The sequence below is a fragment of the Pipistrellus hanaki genome (assembly GCF_964339955.1).
Source record: "Pipistrellus hanaki genome assembly, chromosome: 2".
NCBI lineage: Eukaryota > Metazoa > Chordata > Mammalia > Chiroptera > Vespertilionidae > Pipistrellus > Pipistrellus hanaki.
The window spans coordinates 174,895,104-174,916,883 of record NC_140504.1 but is presented as its reverse complement, the minus strand read 5'-3'; the positions used below and the strand labels follow the sequence as shown (position 1 = coordinate 174,916,883).

General features: G+C 38.5%; 1 protein-coding gene and 1 pseudogene across 3 annotated transcripts in view; one reads left to right on the top strand and one right to left on the bottom strand.

Annotated features, from left to right (window-relative positions):
* LOC311617800 (phosphatidylinositol 3-kinase regulatory subunit gamma) overlaps positions 1-21,780 on the top strand; it is a 73,148-nt gene that overhangs the window by 16,545 nt on the left and 34,823 nt on the right. The gene's annotated exons all lie outside the window — the stretch shown is intronic.
* LOC311617848 (large ribosomal subunit protein uL22-like) lies at positions 4,737-5,306 on the bottom strand (annotated as a pseudogene). Its single transcript has one exon. The product of its transcript is annotated as a large ribosomal subunit protein uL22-like (transcript).

Here is a 21,780-nt window from a genome sequence, read left to right as displayed (position 1 = left end):
ACGATAAAGATTTGTTGGTTCCAAAGTAAAAAATAGATTGGAGGAGAACAAGATTAAAGAAGGGAAACTGGTTAGGAGGTTATTTCAGTAGAGGTGAAAGATGTTATGAAAGCCTAAGGTTAAAAAAAAATATGGGGCGAAACCGGTTTGGCTCAGTGGATAGAGCATCGGTCTGCGGACTGAAGGGTCCCAGGTTTGATTCCGGTCAAGGGCATGTACCTTGGTTGCGGGCACATCCCCAGTAAGGGGTGTGCAAGAGGCAGCCGGTCAATGTTTCTCTCTCATCGATGTTTCTAGCTCTCTATCCCTCTCCCTTCCTCTCTGTAAAAAATCAATAAAATATATTTTAAAAAAAATATGGGTGGGTGGACCTCATGCACAAAATTCAGGTGGACTTATGGAGATTTTCACTAATTTTTGTTTTAGCAATAGACATTGTATTAGCCAATCTTAACTACTGATCCATAGTTCGGCATTCGTACATGCTTAATATTTATAACCAGAGGTTTTATTTTTGCTTAATCTTCTAATCATTTTTCCCCCTCCCATTTTGGTAAATCTTTTATTTTTTATTAAATTATTATTTTTGTACATATACCAATGCCTCCCCCCTCCCGTACTTCTAATCATTTTTTAATAAGTAAATGGAACTATAACACCCCCCCCCCCCCCCCCCCCGCAAAAAAACCAAGTTAAGGTAGTAGCAGTGAGAATGAAGGAATAGGAGAGTTATTTAATAAGTAGAATTGATGGGATTTAGAGACAATCCTGAAAAAAGGAAAGGAATCTAGAATGAGTTTTAGTTATGGCTTGGGAGAAGGTGGTACTATAAGCCAAGAGATGAAATTTAAGGAGAAAGGACAGATTTGGATCATATAGTCTGTAAAATCAAAATGAGGCAGAGGTGAAATGGCTCAGGTTTTCTCCTATTGGAGGGGTTCTTTTTCTCCTAGGCTTTACTAGGAGAGGACAAGTGAGTGGCTTTTACTGCTTCCAGTTTTGAAATCTACAGCAGATGGTAGTAAATCAGATACTGAGTTCTTCAAGGTATGGGAGAGATTGCAGTGGGAACCTGATGCCTAACTGCTCCCCTGCTAGCCTGATTGCCCCTAACTGCCCTCCCCTGCTGGCCTAGTCACTTATAACGGCCCTCCCCTGCCGGCCAGGTCGCCCTTAACTGTCTTCCCCTGCAGGCCTGGTCCCCCCACAACTGCCCTCCCCTGATGGCCTGGTTGCCCCCAACTGTCCTCTCTTGCAGGCCTGGTCCCACCCAACTGCCCTCCCCTGCTGGCCAGGTCGCCCTTAACTGTCTTCCCCTGCAGGCCTGGTCCCCCCACAACTGCCCTCCCCTGATGGCCTGGTTGCCCCCAACTGTCCTCTCTTGCAGGCCTGGTCCCACCCAACTGCCCTCCCCTGATGGCCATCTTGTAGTGGCCATCTTGTGTCCACATGGGGGTGGCCATCTTTGACCACGTGGGGTGGCCATCTTGTGTGTTGGAGTGATGATCAATTTGCATATTACCACTTTATTATATAGGAGGATAGAATATGGTAAAGGAAAAAAATTGGAATATGATCAAATGAAAACATTGATTTGATGATGGCATTATGGGCAATTTCCCTCCTAGATTTGTTATTAAATAGTAAAAGCAATGTTTAAAAAGCACATTTGAAAAGATTAAAAAAAATCTTTATTGTTCAGATTATTACAGGTGTTCCTCTTTTTCCCCCCCATAGCTCCCCTCCACCTGATTCCCCACCCCACCCCATGCCCTTACCCCTGCCACTGTCTTCATCCATAGGTGTAAGATTTTTGTCCAATCTCTTCCTGCACCCCTCAAACCCCCATCCCCCTGAGAATTGTCAGTCTACTCCCTTTCTATGTCTCTGATTCCATTATATTCACCAGTCCATTCTGTTCTTCAGATTTTTTATTCACTTGATTTTTAAATTTCACTTGTTGGTAGGTATGTATTTGATGTCTTTTTGTTGTTCATAATTTTTACTTTTACCTTTTTCTTTTTCTTTCTCTTCTTAAAGAATACCCTTCAGCATTTCATGTAATCCTTTAGCTTTTCTTGTCTGTGAAGCTCTTTAGCTGACCTTCAATTCTGAATGATAGCTTTGTTGGATAGAGTAATCTTGTTTGTAGGTTCTTGCTATTCATCACTTGGAATATTTCTTGCCACTCCTGTCAGGCCTGCATAGTTTCTATTAGAAATCAGCTGACAGTCATATGGGTACTCCCTTGTAGGTAACTAACTGTTTTTCTCTTGCTGCTTTCAAGATTCTCTCTTTGTCTTTTGCTCTTGGCATTTTAATTATGATGTGTCTTGGTGTGGTCCTCTTTGGGTTCCTTTTGTTTGAGGTTCTGTGCACTTCCTGGACTTGTAAGTCTATTTCTTTCACCAGGTAGGGAAAGTTTTCTGTCATTATTTCTTCAAATAGGTTTTCAATATTTTGCTCTCTCTCTTCTTCTGGCACCCCAATAATTTGAATGTTGGTACGCTTGAAGTTGTCCCAGAGGCTCCTTACATTATCCTCACACTTTTGGATTCTTCTTTCTTTCTGCCTCTCTGGTTGGGTGTTTTTTGTTTCCTTGTATTTCAGATCTTTGGTTTGACTCTTGGGGTACATTGATCTATAGTTGAGTTTTTCAGACTTGAAAAAATCTATGAGTATATACTAAAGTTTGAAAAAATTAATCTTCAGGAAAATAAACATGGAGCTACCTCTTTCATGCATTGATAAGTAGAAACTCTGTGTTAGGTTCTTATTGCTGCCATAGCCAATTACCATAAACTTAGTGGCTTAAAACAACACAAATTTATATTTTTGCAGTTCTGGATGTCAAAAGGTTGGCAAGCTATATTCCTTTCGGAAGCTCTAAAAAAGAAATCTGGCCAAAACCGGTTTGGCTCAGTGGTAGAGCATCGGTCTGTGGACTGAAGGGTCCCAGGTTCGATTTCGGTCAAGGGCATATACGTTGGTTGCGGGCACATCCTCGGTAGGGGGTGTGCAAGAGGCAGCTGGTCGATGTTTCTTTCTCATCGATGTTTCTAGCTCTCTATCTCTCTCCCTTCCTCTCTGTAAAAAATCAATAAAATATATTAAAAAAATAAAAAAATAAAATAAAAAAGAAACCTGTTTTCTTGCCCTTTCCTCATCGAAGCTGCCTGCATTCCTTGGCTCAGTCCATTTCATAGCCAGTAGTAGTGCATCCTAAATCAATAAATCTCTCTGCCCACCTCTTTCTCTCTCTCTGTTATTTCTTCTCTGCTTCTGTTGTGCTATTTCCTTTTTAGATTCTGAAATTTCTTCCTCCCTTTTATAAAGATCTTTGTGATTTCTTTGGCTCCTTTGGATAATTCAAGATAATCTTTTCATCTCAATATTCTTAATTATATCTGCAAAGTCTCTTTTGCCATGTTATGTAACATTCACAGGTTCCAGGGATTGAGATGTGGACATTTTTGGAGGATTATTAATTTACTACAGATTCTATACATTTGAGAATAAATTCACTAACTCTCTTGTGATTTGATGCGAGCAATTGGAAGTACAGATACAAGAGAGAGGGTCCTTACTAGCAGAGAATGAGTTTGATGAAGGTTGTATCTTAATTTTGAATATCCTACATCTGCCATAGAGGGCTACTTTATAGTTAGCCTTACATGATGTGAGGGCTCTCTGAAAGATGGGAAACTTTTAAGTCATACCTTCATGTAGTTGTTGCTTTGAGAGGAAAGAGGATTGTACTTTTTGTTAGAAGACTGGTTTGAATTTGGCCTGCTTAACAACTACGTGAGATTGAATTGTTCTCATCTATAAAATGGGAGTAATAATACCTTAAAAACATCTTTTTTAAAATCCTCATCCGAGGACATGTTTAGAGAAAGAGAAAGAGAGAGAGAGAGAGAGAGAGAGAGAGAGAGAGAGAGAGAGAGAGAGAGAGAGAGAGAGACAAATAGACATGGATCAGTTGCTTTCTGTGCAACTAGAGATTGAACCCACAATCCAAGTATGTGCCCTGGCCAGGAATCAAACCAGCAACCTTTCAATGCACAGGATGAAGATACTCTGGCCAGGCCTCTTTTTTTAAAAACTAAAAATCTTTAAATTGATTTTTTAGAGAGGAAGGAGAGAGAGAGAGGAACATCAGTTTGTTATTCCACTTATTGCTGCATTAATTGGTTGGTACTTGTATGTGTTCTGACCAGAGATCGAACCTACAACCTTGGCATATTCAGACTATGCTCTAACCAACTGAGCTACCCAGCTAGGGTGGGAGTAGTAATACTCATTCACAAAGATTTTTATAAGAATTTTAAAATGTAATATATACACACACTTGCAAATAAACATCTAAGTATAAGGAAATAATACTTAGCTTAGTATCTGGCATAGAGCAGACACTCTTTTCTTGACGGTCAGTGTTTTTGTGATACCATAATAGGGAAATGTTAGAGAAATTAGGGAGAGGGGCATGTGCTAGAGGTTTTGCTAGAGGTAGCTGCATGTCTCACTTACTCGAAGCTACCTGACTAGTGTGTTTGCCTCTAAGATCAGAATGGGGTAAGATTTTGGGATAATAAAAGAATGGGTTAATATTTGTAGCTAATATGGTTGCTCTCCTTCCTTCCTTCCTTCCTTCCTTCCTTCCTTCCTTCCTTCCTTCCTTCCTTCCTTCCTTCCTTCCTTCTTAACATTCTTTTCCTTTTATTTATTTTGTGCTGAATTTACTCCCGGGCCATAAGTTTTTGTTTCTTCAGTTTCTCCTGAGATAATCTTTTTCTTCTGTGCCACCTCCTCTCCTGGTTTGGAAACAATCTGCTCCTTCTCGGTGAGGATCATCTCACTGTGGCAGGGAGAGCTCACGTATGCGTTAATACGCCCATGAGCCCTGTAGTTCTACGCCGCATCTTGGGCGCTTTGTTCACCTGAATGTGCTTGATGACCAGAGAGTCTACATCTAAACCCTTAAGTTCAGCATTGCTCTCGGCATTTTTCAGCATGTGCAGCAAAAATTCAGCACTCTTTTTGGGCCACGGACCCTGTGTCCAGCCCCATTGTTTAGCCTGGGCACACCTACCAACGCCACCATTGTAACAATGGAATGACACACATTGCTTCTTCAAAGTGACGTCCTTCAGATACTTGGTGGCTTTTCGAATATGCATGCCCTTGATGGCCTGGGCAGTTTCACGCCTGTTCTTGAAGTGAACGCGGAGATTGGAGCCTCTCGATTTGCATGATTTTGTGTTTTCTGGGTCTAGCGAATAGCAAACCATCTTCAGAGGTCACCTACGGCCGCTTTGGGAGAAGAGGAAGAGCCACTCACCATTCTTTTTCTATGACTCATTTTACTTTTTCTATGAGAAATTTCAAAAATTTGTTTCTGTCTCTAGGCTGACCTTTTTTTCCTGCTGTCAGTAAAATTCCACTGCTGTTATTTCAGCATAATTATTATTGGATTTTCAGTTCCTCTATGGTAAGCCTAAGTGCTGATGATTTCATGCATTAATTCAACAAATAATAATTTATTGAGTGCCTTCTATCTGTGAGACACTCAGCAAGAGCTACAAAGATAAGAAGATGTGTATCCTCAAGGAGCTCACAGTTTTGGTACAAAGACAGATCAACAGCTATAATGAAAAAGCTTTATATCAGAAGATTGAGAAAAACTCTGGAATCAAAGAGGAGATAGTACTTAATTAGGCCTAAAGATGTGAGGGAAGGAAAAAACTACACACAACCTGAGTAGATAATGAGGGGTTGGGGGAGAGGGATGAATGGGCTTTCCTTTTTTTTCTTCTTTTTTTAAAAAAATATATTTTATTGATTTTGTACAGAGAGGAAGGGAGAGAGATAGAGAGTTAGAAACATCGATGAGTCATCAATCAGCTGCTCTTGCACACCCCCTACTGGGGATATGCCCGCAACCAAGGTACATGCCCTTGACCGGAATCGAACCCGGGACCCTTCAGTCCCCAAGCCGACACTCTATCCATTGAGCCAAACCGGTCTCGGCATGAATGGGCTTTCTGTGAGGTACAGGGAACCATATGTACAAAGGCATGATAAAGTTTGTGATTTTGGATTAGCTGCAGGTGATTTGGTGTGCATAGGGTGAAAGGTGCCTGTGGAAAAGTAATAGGAAATGAGTATAGAAGAGTAAGAAGGAACCAGACCATGAATGGTTTTATTTGCCATCCTTAAGAGTTTGAACTTTATGCTATAAGTAGTGAGGTACTCTTTTTTTTTTTTTTTAAATATGTTTTTATTGCTTTCAGAGAGAAAGTGAGAGGGAAAGAGAGAGAGAACCGTCAATAATGAGAGAGAATCATTGATAGGGTGCTTCCTGCATGCCCCTACTATGGATTGAGCCTGCAATACGGGCATGTGCTCTGACCAGGAATCGAACCACAACTTCTTGGTTCATAGGTTGATGTTCAAGCACTGAGCAACACGGCCCATTAGTGGGGAACTCTTGAAACATATTATGCTAAATCAATACGATTAGATTTAGAACTCAAAAACTGAGGGGAAGGTAGGAAAAGAACAAGAAGATTGGTCTTTGGAAAGCCCACGGAGAGATTTTTAAGAAGGAAAAAATGGCTAACATTCTAAAACTTAAATTATCTATATAAATAAAAATGTAAATGTTCGTTTGTTCAAAATCTTAAATCTCCGAAAGTTCTTTATTGATTGCTTTGAAATTTTGACACAACGTTGCATTCGAATACGCATATGTTTTTATATACCTTATACCTACTATTATATAGATGTCACACCAGTGACCGGTAAAAAACGTGCTTTTTTTGAAAAACAAAACAGCGCCATCTGTTGGACGTAAAAGCAACACAAACTATACTAGATATTTTACGATTCCATTTCAATGTTTCCGATTTACGATCCATTTACGATTTCCAATTTTACGATTTCATTTCAATATTGATAATGATTTAAGATTTGTGCTTAGAAATCAAGAACAAAGTTCTTAATCAATTGGAAATGCCATCACCAATTGACCTTCTACTCGTTCAATGTAGAATTGCATTGTGAACAAAATTACAATACGGGTGATCTTTTGTCGTATGTGCAATCAAATATTCCTAAGCTAACGCTTGAGCAAAAAGGCAATTACAATCAAATAATGCAAACTGTCAATAACGGGGTTGGAGAAATCTTGTTAGATGCGCCAGGAGGAACGGGTAAAACGTTCCTAATTAGATTGATTTTGGTAGCAATTCGATCCCAAAATGACATTGCTACCAGGTGGAAGAACTGCTCATTCTGCTTTGAAACTGCCATTGAACATGCGATTCATTGAAACTCCCACATTTGCAACATTTTCAAAGCATCCGGCATGGCAAAAGTATTGCAGAAATGCAAACTTATTGTTTGGGATGAATGCACAATGGTGCACAAAAAAATGGCTCGAGGCTCTTGATCAATCATTGCAAGATTTGCGTGGAAAAATCAGACCGTTTGGGAACTCATTAATATTGCTTGCAGGAGATTTCAGGCAAACATTACCTGAAATTCCTCGTTCGACACCAGCGGACGAAATAAATGCTTGCCTGAAATATAATTTGTGGCGACACATAAAGACGTTAAAATTAACTACAAATATGTGTGTCCAGCTGCAAAATGATGGATCAGTTGAGATATTCTCACATCAATTGCTGGAAATTGGGAACGGAAAGGTGCCGGTTCATCGGACCTCAGGACGAATTTCATTGCCTCATAACTTCTGCAATTTAGTGACATCAAAAGAAAAATTGGTTGAAAAAGTATTTCCCAATATTCAAACCAATGATAAGAATCACGATTGGCTGAGTGAACGAGCTGTTCTTGTGGCCAAGAACAAAGACGTCTATGAACTTAACAATATTATTCAGTCTAACATTCAGAGCGAGGCAGTCACATACAAGTTCGTTGACACTTGTGGAAGCAGATGAAGCGGTTACTTATCCAACAGAATTTTTGAATTCACTCGATCTGCCAGGGATGCCACTGCACGAACTGCAATTGAAAATCAGCGTGCCAATTATTATGTTGCGAAATATCAACCAGCCAAAGCTTTGCAACGTCACACGGCTTGCAGTAAAAAAATTAATGAGCAACAATCTTGACAGGATCTTTCAAAGGTGAAGATGTCCTCATTCCTTGCATTTCTATGATTCCAACGGATATGCCATTTAAGTTTAAGAGATTGCAATTCCCGCTGAAACCGGTTTGGCTCAGTGGATAGAGCATCGGTCTGCGGACTGAAAGGTCCTGGGTTTGATTCCGGTCAAGGGCATGTACCTTGGTTGCAGACACATCCCCAGTAGGGGGTGTGCAGGAGGCAGCTGGTCGATGTTTCTCTCTCATCCATGTTTCTAGCTCTCTATCCCTCTTCCTTCCTCTCTGTGGAAAATCAATAAAATATATATTAAAAAAAAAGAGATTGCAATTCCCAATTTGATTGGCGTTTGTAATCACCATCAACAAAGTTTAGGGCCAATGTTTAGAATTGTGCGGTTTAGATCTACACACGAATTGCTTCTCACATAGACATTATATGTTGCGTGTTTTAAGAGTCGGCAAACCAGACAATCTCTATATCTGCACAGACAATAGAACAACAAAAGATATTGTAAACCCACAAGCATTGTGAAATTAAACATATTAGAAATGTGCGCTTTCTCTTTTCTTTCTTTTCCATTTAACCACAGCAACACATGGCTGGGTACAGCTAGTATAATAAAGATAGAAAAGTTTCTGCAGGATTTTGTTACTGAGAAGACATATATTTAATAAATGGGCTAGAAATAAAATTATAATAGACTAGAGGCTGCCCAGTGCACGATCTGGGGAGGGGCTAGGTGGGGGGGGGAGGCTGCAGGAGATTGGTTGGTCAGCTCCGTCCCCTATTAGGGTGGGGTGTGTGATCTGGGTGGGCGGGCGGGGGGGGGTGGTGGTGGTGGTGGTGGTGGGGGGGGGGCTGTGGGGCTATTGTGGTGGGGCGGGCTGATGGGGTTTGATGCTGGTGGTGAGGGGGCAGGAGGGGGCATTTGGCTCGCAAGCCCGGCTCTTGATTGGGGTGGGAGAGTCTGATTAGGGACTGGCCGACAGCAGGGAGGGGCCTCAAGGTTGGCTGCCAGCCCTACCCCCTGATCGGGCAGTTCACTGGCCACATTGGGAGTCATAGCGACTTGGTTATTAGGTTGTATGGCCAAGAGGTGCTCTATGCACCTCCTGGTGACTGGTCATTTGGTTGTTTTGGTTATGATGCCTCTTGGTCTATTATTATTATTATGATTGAAGAGTGAATGAGAGATGAGAAAATAGCCTATAAGTATTGACCAGTCTTAGAAAACTTACTGTGAAGCATATGTGCGAGGTAGATGGAGAGAGGTGTAGATCTAAGAAACAAATCTTATTTTTGGTTAATGATAAAACGTGTTTTATTTTTGTGGAGATAAAGTTGAATATATGTATCGGTGTGTATGATTTGATGGAACAGGAAGGTGATGAGTTTGGAGGTTAGGAAGGATTATTACCCAGGGAAGGAGAGATGACCTTTGTCTAACTTATAGGAAGAAGATGGGTTTGAAGAGAATGTAGGCTGGAAAACTGGGTGAGGTCAGATTTCTGTTTTCTGCTGTAGGGCAGTTGTGAGAGAAGAGGTATATAGAGTGTTTGGCTTGAGATATGGAGTAGCTAGCCACTGGTCACTGGGTGGGATGGAAAAAGTCACCGATCAAAGGCATATAGATGAATTACTAATAGGATGGTTAATCTCAGTTAAGATGAAGAATTTATAAATTTGTAGTGGCATAAATTAGCAGCTTTTTGTGATTTCTTCAGCAGAAGTCAGCAAATGTGGTGTGGGAACAGAGGAAGCAGGTGATTAGATTGATTCCTCATGGTTGAGAGATTTACGGGCTGGTGTGGCAAAAGAACAACAAGGAACTGGGTGGAGATATTGATAAGAGAGGGAATAGTTAAGTATATATGACACATTTATATCAAAAGCTATTTTGAAGCTTTTAAATTTTATATTTATAAAGAGTTTATGAAAGCTTATTTTATAATGTTAAGGTAATAAAAGTGCTGTTATACAAAAGTTTAATAATGGTCAATGATAATATTCTAGGCATAATGATGCAACAGTGCTCTCACAACTAAAGAATATTGGTGACTTCTATTTTCACATAGATAATACTTTGACAGGAATTATTATCTTCACTTTATAGGTGAAGAAAATGAAATTTAGCCAACGTGACTTATTGAGAGTCATATTTTGGTAAATGGCAGAGAGATAACTATTATAATACTTACTGATTATTATTTTATATATGCAGTCTTTCTTAGTATTTTCCTTATACATTGCTCTAATTTTCATTTTTCAATTAAGAAAACAGAGTTAGAGGACAATAATAATATGAGCAATAGATAACTAAAGAATCAAAAGAGTGTTGACAACATTTAATAGGATAATTGATGGCTCAGTGGTTGAGTGTCAGCCTATAAACGGGAAGTCAAACGGAAGTCACGGTTGGATTTCCATAGGAGTTGTGGGCTTCCTCTCCCCCCACCCTCCAATCAGTCAGGGGCAGGAGGCGGGAGTGAATGGCTGATCAATGGTTCTTTCTCATCATTAATATTTCTCTCCCTCTCCATTAATGTTTTTTCTCATCATTAATGTTTCTCCCTCTCCATTCCTCTCTAAAATCAATACAATTTATAAAACAGAGCTAGGAGGAACTATTATGATGTAATCAAACATTTTATATGTAGACATACAAGGCTGTTTAAGAGGCTTGTCCAAAGTTACATTGCTAGGTTATGGCCAAGTTATATTTTATTTTAGACCAGTAGCTTTCCTTCACCATTGTTTAGTAATCTGTGAAAACGATAGGTCTAAAATGTTTCACTTTCATATATATGGTTGTGAGCAATGCTAAGAAGCAGTATTCTTTTATGGGAATGGAATATGCCTAAAACTTAGGCAATAATCATCCTATTTTCCAACTGGAGAAGTCCTTGAAAATGTAATGAATTCATTGCTATCAGGAGGAAATTATTATTATTATTAGCATTTTTAGAATCTTTAAAGCAGTTAACTTTAACTGAAGAATTGCTGTTTACCTATATTATATCATGTGAGTAGGCAAAAAAAGACTGTCAAAATAAATTGAAATCTGAAGGAACTTAGTCTCTAGCTTAGGGAAAGGGAAAGGGGGAGGGGAAAATCACATTAGTCTTTCAACCTAAATGTTTTATTTAATTTATTAATTTATTAATTTTTATTTTTTTAAATATATTTTATTAATTTTTTATAGAGAGGAAGGGAGAGAGATAGAGAGCCAGAAACATTGATGAGAGAGAAACATTGACCAGCTGCCTCTTGCACACCCCCCACTGGGGATGTACCTGCAACCAACGTACATGCCCCTGACCGGAATCGAATCTGGGACCTTTCAGTCCGCAGACCGACGCTCTACCACTGAGCCAAACCGGTTTCGGCTATTAATTTTTATTTTTTACATATATGTTCCTATTCCCCCATTACCCTGCACTCCCAATTCAAGCCCCACTTCCTGTCTGTGTCCAATCTCTTCCCACATCCCTCAGACCCCCATTCCCCTGAGAATTGTCAGTCCACTCCCTTTCTATGTCCCTGATTCCATTATATTCACCAGTCCATTCTGTTCTTCAGACTTTTTATTCACTTGATTTTTAGATTCACTTGTTGGTAGGTATGCATGTGATGTCTTTTTGTTGTTCATAATTTTAAAATATATATATTTTATTGATTTTTCCACAGAGAGGGAAGGGAGAGGATTAGAGAGCTAGAAACGTCGATGAGAGAGAAACATCGACCAGCTGCCTCCTGCACACCCCATAATGGGATGTGCCCGCAACCAATGTACATGCCCTGGGATCTTTCAGTCTGCAGGCTTACGCTCTATCCACTGAGCCAAACCGGTTTCGGCCACCCTCACTTTTCGACCCAATGGCAGACAGTCCAGCTTCTCCCCGTAGGATTTTGGGTCTTGCACGTCTCCCCTCTGGTTGAAGAAAGCAACGCCCGCTGCCAGCCGGTATCTGTCACCGGCCCATATCGTGTCCCCATACCTCAGTTTTTAGCGTTTGTGCACTGACTGCTCCCCTCTCTGTCTGATTGTAGAACTTCCACTCAGCCAGCCCCCCCCATGGCTTTGGGTGATAGATGTTTTGTCTTTTAGTTGTAGTTTTGAAATTGTTGTGCACGGCTGTAGTTTAGGTGTGTTTACCTATGCTGCCATCTTGGGTTCTATTCTCAACCTAAATGTTTTAAACTTCTAGTTATTTAAATGTTATTTTTCTTAATTGTTGAAATCATTATTTGTTTTGGTTGTGAACAGCTTTTTTACAAAAACATCTTTAAAGAAAACCAGCAATATAATTTAAAGAAAATATTATGTATGTCTCTGAAGATAAGATAATACTTCAATTTTGCTGAGCCAAGAAGCTCAACTAAAACTACCTGTTAGAAATTGCAGTTTTCTGTGTTGTGATTGGCTGTTGTACTGTTTTCATTCAGAGTTTAATTTTGCTAACATCTGACTTGGTATTGGGATTTAGCTCACAAAGCAGGCTGGTTGTTAGGACATAGGAAAGAGTGTTACTAGTGAACATGCTACAGATAATTCATTTCAGTGGGGGAAAATAGTATTTGTCAATGCATGAGCAAAATTGTTCTGCATTCAATGCTGTATGCCAAATAGGTGGTGAACTCTGTATTTGAATGTGGAAACTCACTGATGCAGGAGGGAAATTTTGTTTAATCATTGTCTTTTAAAAGAAGATAGTTAAAGCTGTCCATTGTTTTCCTTTTAGAAGGATGAAATGTTTTTGTTTCCTTACTCTTGTTTCCATAATTTTATTTTTAGGGTTTTAAAAAGCTGAAGATTTAATTTAAATAGATTTTTTTGTTTTCCCTGAAGACAGCTGCCTGATCAACCAGTCATTTTTTTCTAAGTATTTATCTATATCTAAGATTATTACATTTATCATCCAGCATAGTTCTATTTTTTTAATTTTATTCCTCTAAAATAAATATATTTGTGAGTTTAGGAAATATATTTTAATAAAATTATTTAGTTATATTATTTCTGTATTTAAAACCTTGCATAATTTCTGATTATTCACAAATATATGTACTGGGAATTTTGTTGTTTTTCCCTGGTTCCTTAGCAGCTAATTAAAGCTGATTTAATGTTTCCAGAAATTCAGAATATCTTTCTACTATTGTGGTGAGAGTACCATGGCTAAAATTTTCTATTCAGATAGTCAGAATTTATCATCAGATGAAATATTTTAGGTTTTTTAAAAACGAAATATTTTAGGTTTGTCATGTGTCTTTGAGAAATCATTTACATTTGACAACATTTAATAGGATAATCTTGGTGTGTACTTAGTACACAATACCCTCAATACCATGTAATAATGGTTTATATGAATGAAACACTTCTTAAACTGAGAAATTTTTTTTTTAATATATTTTATTGATTTTGTACAGAGAGGAAGGGAGAGAGATAGAGAGTTAGAAACATCGATGAGAGAGAGTCATCAATCAGCTGCCTCCTGCACACCCCCCACTGGGGATATGCCCGCAACCAAGGTACATGCCCTTGACCGGAATCGAACCCGGGACCTTTCAGTCCCCAAGCCGATGCTCTATTCATTGAGCCAAACCGGTTTTGGCTTAAACTGAGAATTTTTATGTTAAGGATATTTGTAGAAGATAAAATTTACTGTTTTGAGGGTATGAATGTTAAGAAGTTGAAAGACAGGGATATGTTAAAAGAGCATTGCACTTTCCTTTATTTCTTTTTAGTTGATTGAGCAGAACCAGTAAGTAAATGTAGTTTAATGAGTTAACTGCAAATAGGAAATAGGAATTAGTAATTTATTTCTTCCATTTCTTTATGAAATTAAATACAATTTCTCACTATTTTACCATCTCTAGTTATGCTAAACCAGTGGTTGACAAACTCATTAGTCAAATGAGCCAAATATCAACAGTACAACGATTGAAATTTCTTTTGAGAGCCACATTTTTTAAACTTACTTCTTCTAACGCCACTTCTTCAAAATAGACTCGCTCAGGCCATGGTATTTTGTGGAAGAGCCACATTCAAGGGGCCAAAGAGCCGCATGTGGCTCACTAGCCGCAGTTTGTCAATCACTGTGCTAACTATCAGTAAACTTCCAGTAATTAGGCCAAAAGTGGGAGGGACTTTTCTCTTAATACAGTGATGACTACTTTCATGCTTGTAATTTTGGTTCTGTATGTGTTAACCTAAGTCTGGCTTAGTGATAACTGAAAGATCCTGTGAATGGCTAATAAATATTTTTGGTGTCTACTATGTCACCTCTTTGTAGGGGAGGAAAAAAAAATTCCTTTATAGGTTTAGTTATTGGGGCCTGTAAATTAAACTGACATACATCAGGTTAACAGGAAAAAGAGTTTATCACTTATCCACATAGGAGTTTCACAGAAAAATAGTGAGACCCCAAAGAAGCAGTTAAGTACAGCAGTGGTCTGCAAACTGTGGCTTGTGAGCCACATGCAGCTCTTTGGCTCCTTCAGTGTGGCTCTTCCATAAAATACCACGTGCGGGCACGCATGTACAGTGTGATTGAAAGTTCGTGGCCCATGCGCAGAAGTCGGTTTCCGACTCTCAAAAGAAATTTCAATTGTTATACTGTTGATATTTGGCTCTGTTGACTAATGAGTTTGCCGACCACTGAGGTAGGGTAAGGAGGCAATCAAAGATAGATCTCCCTCATGATATTCCAACTGGCCAGGGGAAAGGAGCCTATAACAGATTTAGAAAGAATGGCCAGAGAAGTAGAAGTAGTACAGGAGAGTGTAGGGTCTCAGATACTGAGTAAAGAGGGTGTTTCAAAAAGAAGAGAATTGTTAACAGTATCAAATGTTACAGATAAGGGCTATGAAGTGTCTACTAAATTTAGCAACAGGGTCACTGACCTTGGTAAGAATGGTTTCAGTGAAGTTGTGAGGTTGAGAGGCAGGATTGCAATAGATTGAGGAGGCAATTTAAATGGAGAGGCATTGTACAACTCTTTGAAACACTTGGGTATAAAGGAGAAAAGAAGCCCTAGCTGGTTTGGTTGAGTGGATAGAGTGTCAGCCTGTGGGTTTGATTCCAGGCTAGGGCACATACATGCCCAGGTTTTGGGCTAAATCCCCAGTAGGGGGCATGTAGGAGGCAGCCAATCCATGATTCTCTCTCTTAATTGATGTTTCTACCTCTCCCTTTCCCTTCCTTGCTGAAAGTAATAATAATATATATAAGTATATATTTATATATATAAATAATTATATATATAATTACATATATATACATATATATGGAGAGAGAGGGGGGGAGAGAGAGAGAGAGAGAGAGAGAGAGAGAGAGAGAGAGAGAGAGAGAGAGAGAGAGAGAGAAGAGGACAGAAGTTATAGGGTATAGGTTTTTAATCTGGGATTTATGGACCCCTCTTCCTCAAAATTAGGTGCAAATTGTGTGTGTATGCACATTTTGTTGGGAGAGAAGTCTTGAAGTTTTTACCATCTCTTCAAAAGAGTTTATAGCCCCAAAGAACCACTTCTATCAGGAGGCCTGTAGTTGAGTTATTTGGTATATTTACAAACTTGTAGGAAAGGAGTCAGGAAAGTAGGAGTGGCTAGAGCGTAGGAATAGGGTACAAGAGGACTGTAGTATCTCTGGTGATAAAAGGAGACGAGATCCCAGAGCATTTGGTAGAGGGACTAATTTAGAAAAGAAGGAGAAATGGGTGTAGATGCACATAAATTAATAGGTGAACGGCAGAAAACTGAAGTATTCGGAAAATAATCTCTGTTATGTGGGAGGTGAAATGGGGTCTACCAAAAATGAGTGAAGAGAGAGATGATTTTTGAGGAGAAGGTTTGAAATAGCCATAGAGAGCAGTTAGAGAGAGGGAAATCTAGGGCAAGATTTTTGGATCTTGTTCAGGTACTGTGATTGGAGATCATCATTAGCGAAACCAAATTGAGGATGATGTAACTCCTAGTGTACTCCCCTCACCCCCAAATCTCCCTCTTCCAACAGCCTAAGGAGAGAGCAGAAAAGATGTGCAAAAGGATTGAGCTATGGGTTGTGGTCTTCACAGAAAGTTGTAGTTGGGAGGATAAAAGGGACAAAAAAGATAATGGTATTAGTTGAGAAAGAGAGGGAGTGAAGATATAGAAAGTAATGAGGTGTTGTTTTTTTAATACATTTTATTAATTTTTTACAGAGAGGAAGGGAGAGGGATAAAGAGTTAGAAACATCGATGAGAGAGAGACATCGATGTGCCCGCAACCAAGGTACATGCCCTTGACCGGAATTGAACCTGGGACCTTTCAGTCTGTAGGCCGACACTCTATCCCCTGAGCCAAACCGGTTTCGGCATAGAAAGTAATGAGTTTTGCCCTAGCTGGTTTGGCTCAGGGGATAGAGCCTTGGTCTGCAGACTGAAGAGTCCTGGGTTCGATTCCAGTCAAGGGCACATGCCGGGTTGTGGGCTTGATCCCCAGTAGGGGGCATGCAAGAGGCAGCCAATCAATGATTCTCTTAATATCGATGTTTCTATCTCTCTCTCCCTCTCCCTTCCTCTCTGACATCAATAAAAATATATTTTAGTCAAAACCGGTTTGGCTTAGTGGATAGAGCGTCGGCCTGTGGACTGAAGGGGCCCAGGTTCGATTCCGGTCAGGGGCATGTACCTTGGTTGCGGCACATCCCCAGTGTGCAGGAGGCAGCTGATTGATGATTCTCTCTCATTGATGTTTCTAACTCTATCCCTCTCCCTCTCTGTAAAAAATCAATAAAATATATTAAAAAATATATATATATATTTTTAAAAAAGTAATGAGTTGGAGGAATTGGACTCTCATAAAAGAACGGGGGGGGGGGAGTACTAGAGTAAGCGGAAAATCTGTAGAGATAGAAGTCAGAGCACATTTGTAGGATTATGAACAGGATTGTCATCCTAAATTTTTGTTTGCTTATTTTTTATTTTTTTATTTTATTTTTAAAAAAATATATTTTATTGATTTTTTTACAGAGAGGAGGAGAGAGGGATAGAGAGCTAGAAACGTCGATGAGAGAGAAACATCGAACAGTTGCCTCTTGCACACTCCCTACCAGGGATGTGCCCGCAACCAATGTACATGCCCTTGACCGGAATCGAACCTGGGACTTTTCAGTCCGCAGACCGACGCTCTACCACTGAGCCAAACCGGTTTCGGCTGTTTGCTTATTTTTTAAATCAAAATTATCAGTTGTGTTTTAAAAAAAAACCTCACAGATGCCCTAGTATCATTCTCTATCAACTGAATCAGAATCTCTAGGTATTTGGACAAATGAATCTTTATTTTAAAAGTTCCATATATAATTTACAGAAAAATTTTAAAAATTGCATATAGGAAAATTTATTCTCTTTGTTGTACAGGTCAGTGAGTTTTGGCTAATGCATAGTGATGCCCTTTAATAGGATAGAGCAGATAGGAGGAACAGGTTTGGTGAGGAAGATATATTTGTTTTTGAACACCATCTAATTTCTTTAATATTTTCCCTATCTCTTAAGTGTAGATCAGGTGGCTACACTTTTTCTGTAAGGAGTCAGTTATTAATTAGGCTTTGTGGGCCACGTGGTCTCTGTTGCATATTCCTTTTGTGTGTGTGTGTATTTCCAACCATTAAAAAAATATAAAAACCATTCTTTGCACTGTACAAAAACAGGCAGAGGTTCATAGTTTGCTGACCCCTGGCAGGTAATTGATACAACAATAATTCAAGCTCTGATTTGTAGAGTTTGCTGATTTTTGAAGTGTAAATAATCATACCATGGCTGACTTTAAGCTACCAATGTAATTTACTGAATGCAACACTGAAAGAGATGTGTAGGCTCTGGCTGGGTGGCTAAGTTGGTTAGAGCGTTGTCCCTGACAGAACTGCAGAACTCATCTCAGTATAACATCAGATAATCTATCATTTTTCTTTCAACATACCCTCTAAATCTTCCTTGATTCTTTTGCTAGATTCCCACTGTTGGTTTCAACTGTCGTCCTGGAGCTTCTGATCACCCTTATCCTGGGGATTGTCTTTGCCTCCATTGTTGGCCTCCATTTTCCTGTATCCTACACTATCTTCTTTCCTAGGTTTATATTTTCATTTTGATAGAAGCATCCTACAGGAGCTTCCTAAGAAAGTGTGTCAAGAGTTAATTGTTGCCCAGCTTGCATGGATCAGTGGTTGAGCTTCAACCTATGAACCAGGAGGTCGAGGTTTGATTTCCTGGTTATGGCTTATGCCGGGTTGTGGGCTTGTTCCCCAGTGTGGGGTGTGCAGGAGGCAACCGATCAATAATTCTCTCTCATTGATGTTTCTATTTTTCCCTCTCCCTTCCTCTCTGAAATCAATATAAATATTTAAAAAGTGAAAAATAAAATTATGTTGACTTTAGAAAAATCCAAATCACCTGGCTTATTGAATGCCCTAAATTCTTGATTTACCTGAGTATTTCCTCATGATGTCATTTAACTTGTTATTCTGTTTTCTGTTTTTTGAGTTTATTGATACTCATGTCTGAAGTGATGGCTTCCTTCAAATTTCTTAGTTTTTAAAAAAATATTTTGTGTAAATATACATAACATAAAATTTATCATTTTGACCATTTTTAAGCATATAGTTTTGAGGCATTAAGTACATTTACATTGTTGTGCAACCATCACTATCATCCATCTCCAGAATTTTTTATGTTACCTAATTGAAATTCTGTACCCATTAAACAGTAACTCCCCTTTCCCTCTTCCTCCTGTCTCCCAGCACATGCAAGCCACCATTCATTCTCTGTGAATTTGACTACTTTGGGAACCTCATATAAGAGAAACCATATAAATATCCCTTTGTGCCTGGCTTGTTTCTTGAAGGCTCTTAATGTCTTTATGAAGACATATAAAAGTTTATCCATGTAGCATATGTTACAGTTTCTTTCCTTTTAAAAGGCTTATTTCTTATTCAAGAATGAGAAATTAAAAGACTAATTGGAGCCTTGGCCAGGTAGCTCAGTTAGAGAGCTTCATCCTCGATACACCAAGATTTCAGGTTCTATCCCCTTTTAGGGAACATACAAGAATCAGTCAATGAATGTGTAAGTTGGACAATAAAATCTCTCTTTCTCTCTCTCTCATAAATAAAAAAAAAGCAAGCTAATTGGAAGGCCCATGTAAGTGGGCAGGATGTGTTAACCTGTTAACCCAGCGGGACATATAAATACGTCAAACGTAAACAATATCGGATACGGGTAGGACATATGAATACGTCCTTGAAATATATGTTGCGCCCTGAAACGGGAGGGACATATATTTCCTAACAACAAAGGTATTAGTCATCCGTACATGTCTCGACATGAATTTAAGACACGGAGGGAATCAGTATAATTTCGCTATTGAGAATGGTGGACGTGTTCTGGGTGAGCAGTGACGGGTACGTACTTACACTTACCTACCTATTTTCGTATTATATATTATTTACTTATTTATTTTTTATATCTCCAACCTTTATATAATAGAAAAACATATAAAATTGATCCAATCATCAATAATTTGTTAGAAAAGTTTAAAAGTTTTTATGTATGTGAACGAGAAATATGCGTAGATGAATCTCTTTTATCATGGAAAGGAAATTTATCTTGGAAACAATATATATCTACAAAAAGAGCTAGATTTGGAATGAAGTTGTTTATTTTGAGTGAAAGCCAATCTGGATACGTACAAAATATAATTTTATACACAGGCAAGGACACAAATTATGGTTCGAACTACCCACAAGAAAAACAATCAACAAGAATTGTTTTGGAGTTACCGGTAACATGACTTACTGAATAAAGGGTATAGATAGGATTTACTTAGATAATTTCTATACGTTAATTCATTTGGCTGAACTCTTGTGTCAAAACAATACAGACATTGTTGGAACAATGAGGATAAACAGAGTCGGAATCCCCAGTGAAATAAAAACAAAAAAATTACAGAAAAATGAACATATAGTAAGAATCAAAGACAAACTTATGGTTTTAAAATGGAAGGATAAAAAAGACGTATTGATACTCAGTTCTATTCATAATAACGAAAAGACAATGATTGAAAAGAGAGGAAGAAGGCAAGAAAAACCGAATGTTGTCCTGGATTATAACAAGAATATGGGCGGCGTAGATTTGGGAGATGGAGTTATGGTGGCCTACACGGCTGCCCGTAATAGGGTAAAACAATTTTATAAAAAATTTTTTCTACGATTAATTGATATGTGCTGCTTCAATGCATATATTATATACAAAAAAGGTAAAGGTCATTTGGATCGATTACACTTTCTGAAAGAGTGTAGAGAAATTGGTAGATAACAACATAGTGAAAACCCACCCAAAGACATCAACAAGCAGCTCTACATCTAAACCATCACGCTTAGTTGAAAGGCATTTTCCAGAACAAATGAAAAGTGATATAGGAAAAACTAAATCCAGGAAATGCCGAGTTTGCTACAAAAAAGGTGTTAGGAAAGAATCTACATATTGGTGTCCAGATTGTAAGGTAGCACTATGTATCAACAATTGTTTTAAAATATATCACACGGAAGTTGAGTTTTGAATTTTTACATCTATATTTCAATTTTTTAAACTCCATATTTCTATTTTATTTGTGTGCTTTTGTTTATTCTGTAATTGTTAACTTTTTAATATTTTTTATTGTGTATAGAAATAAAAGAATATATATTTTTTTTAATCTTTATAATTGTTTGTAAAATTTATAATTTTTTAATTCGATGTTTCCATTTTTTTGTTGATATTCTTTTTTATTTGTAATTTTGTATTTTCCTTTGTGCTTTATATATAAATAAATGAAAAAAATATATTTCATTTATTTTAATTAAGTATAAATTAAAAAAAATATATATATGTTCACTGGGCGTGACGTACTGACACGTCCTAATGAAAAAGTATGCGCCTGTTGTACTTTGCGTAATTAAAAAGGGAACAGGTTAACTAGAGTCCTTCATTGAAAGGTGATATGATAATGAACCTCTTTTTCATTGGTAACCACAAAATATCTGTATTTTTAGGTCTTTTGCAGGGGGTCTTATTAGTTTCTTGAGAGAAAAAAAAAATCTCCCTAAATTCTGCCTGGGGGAATAAACTTGGAGGCTTACTGTTCAGAGAACTGAAATGGGAGAGGGATTTAGGGGCCATTTACCTATCTGGTGGACTTCTTAATTCTGTTTTCAATTTGGGACTTACCCTAGCCCCAGCTGTGCTTAGTGTTTGGGATTTCTTTAATTGTTTCTCTGGATTGATGAGTTGACAGGCAGCCTTTGTCAAGGGTGGAAGAGGGGTATTGCCCAGTTGCATGGGGAGAACTGCTCTTTCTATCGACTTTCAGCCAATCCTTCTATTTTTAGCTCCATCTCTCATTCCCTCCTTTAGCCATCATTGTGCCTCCAATTCTTTTTTTATAGGACTTTTTCTCTCTTTAGGCTAAGGTTTCAGTTTTTGCACTTCACCAAGTCAGATTAACTGTATTAAAGTTTTGTTGCTGCCCTGGCCAGTTTGGCTCAGTGTATAGTGTCGCCTGCAGACTGAAGGGTCCTGGGTTTGATTCCAGTCAAGGGCATGTACCTTGATTGCAGGCACATCCTCAGTAGGGGGTGTGCA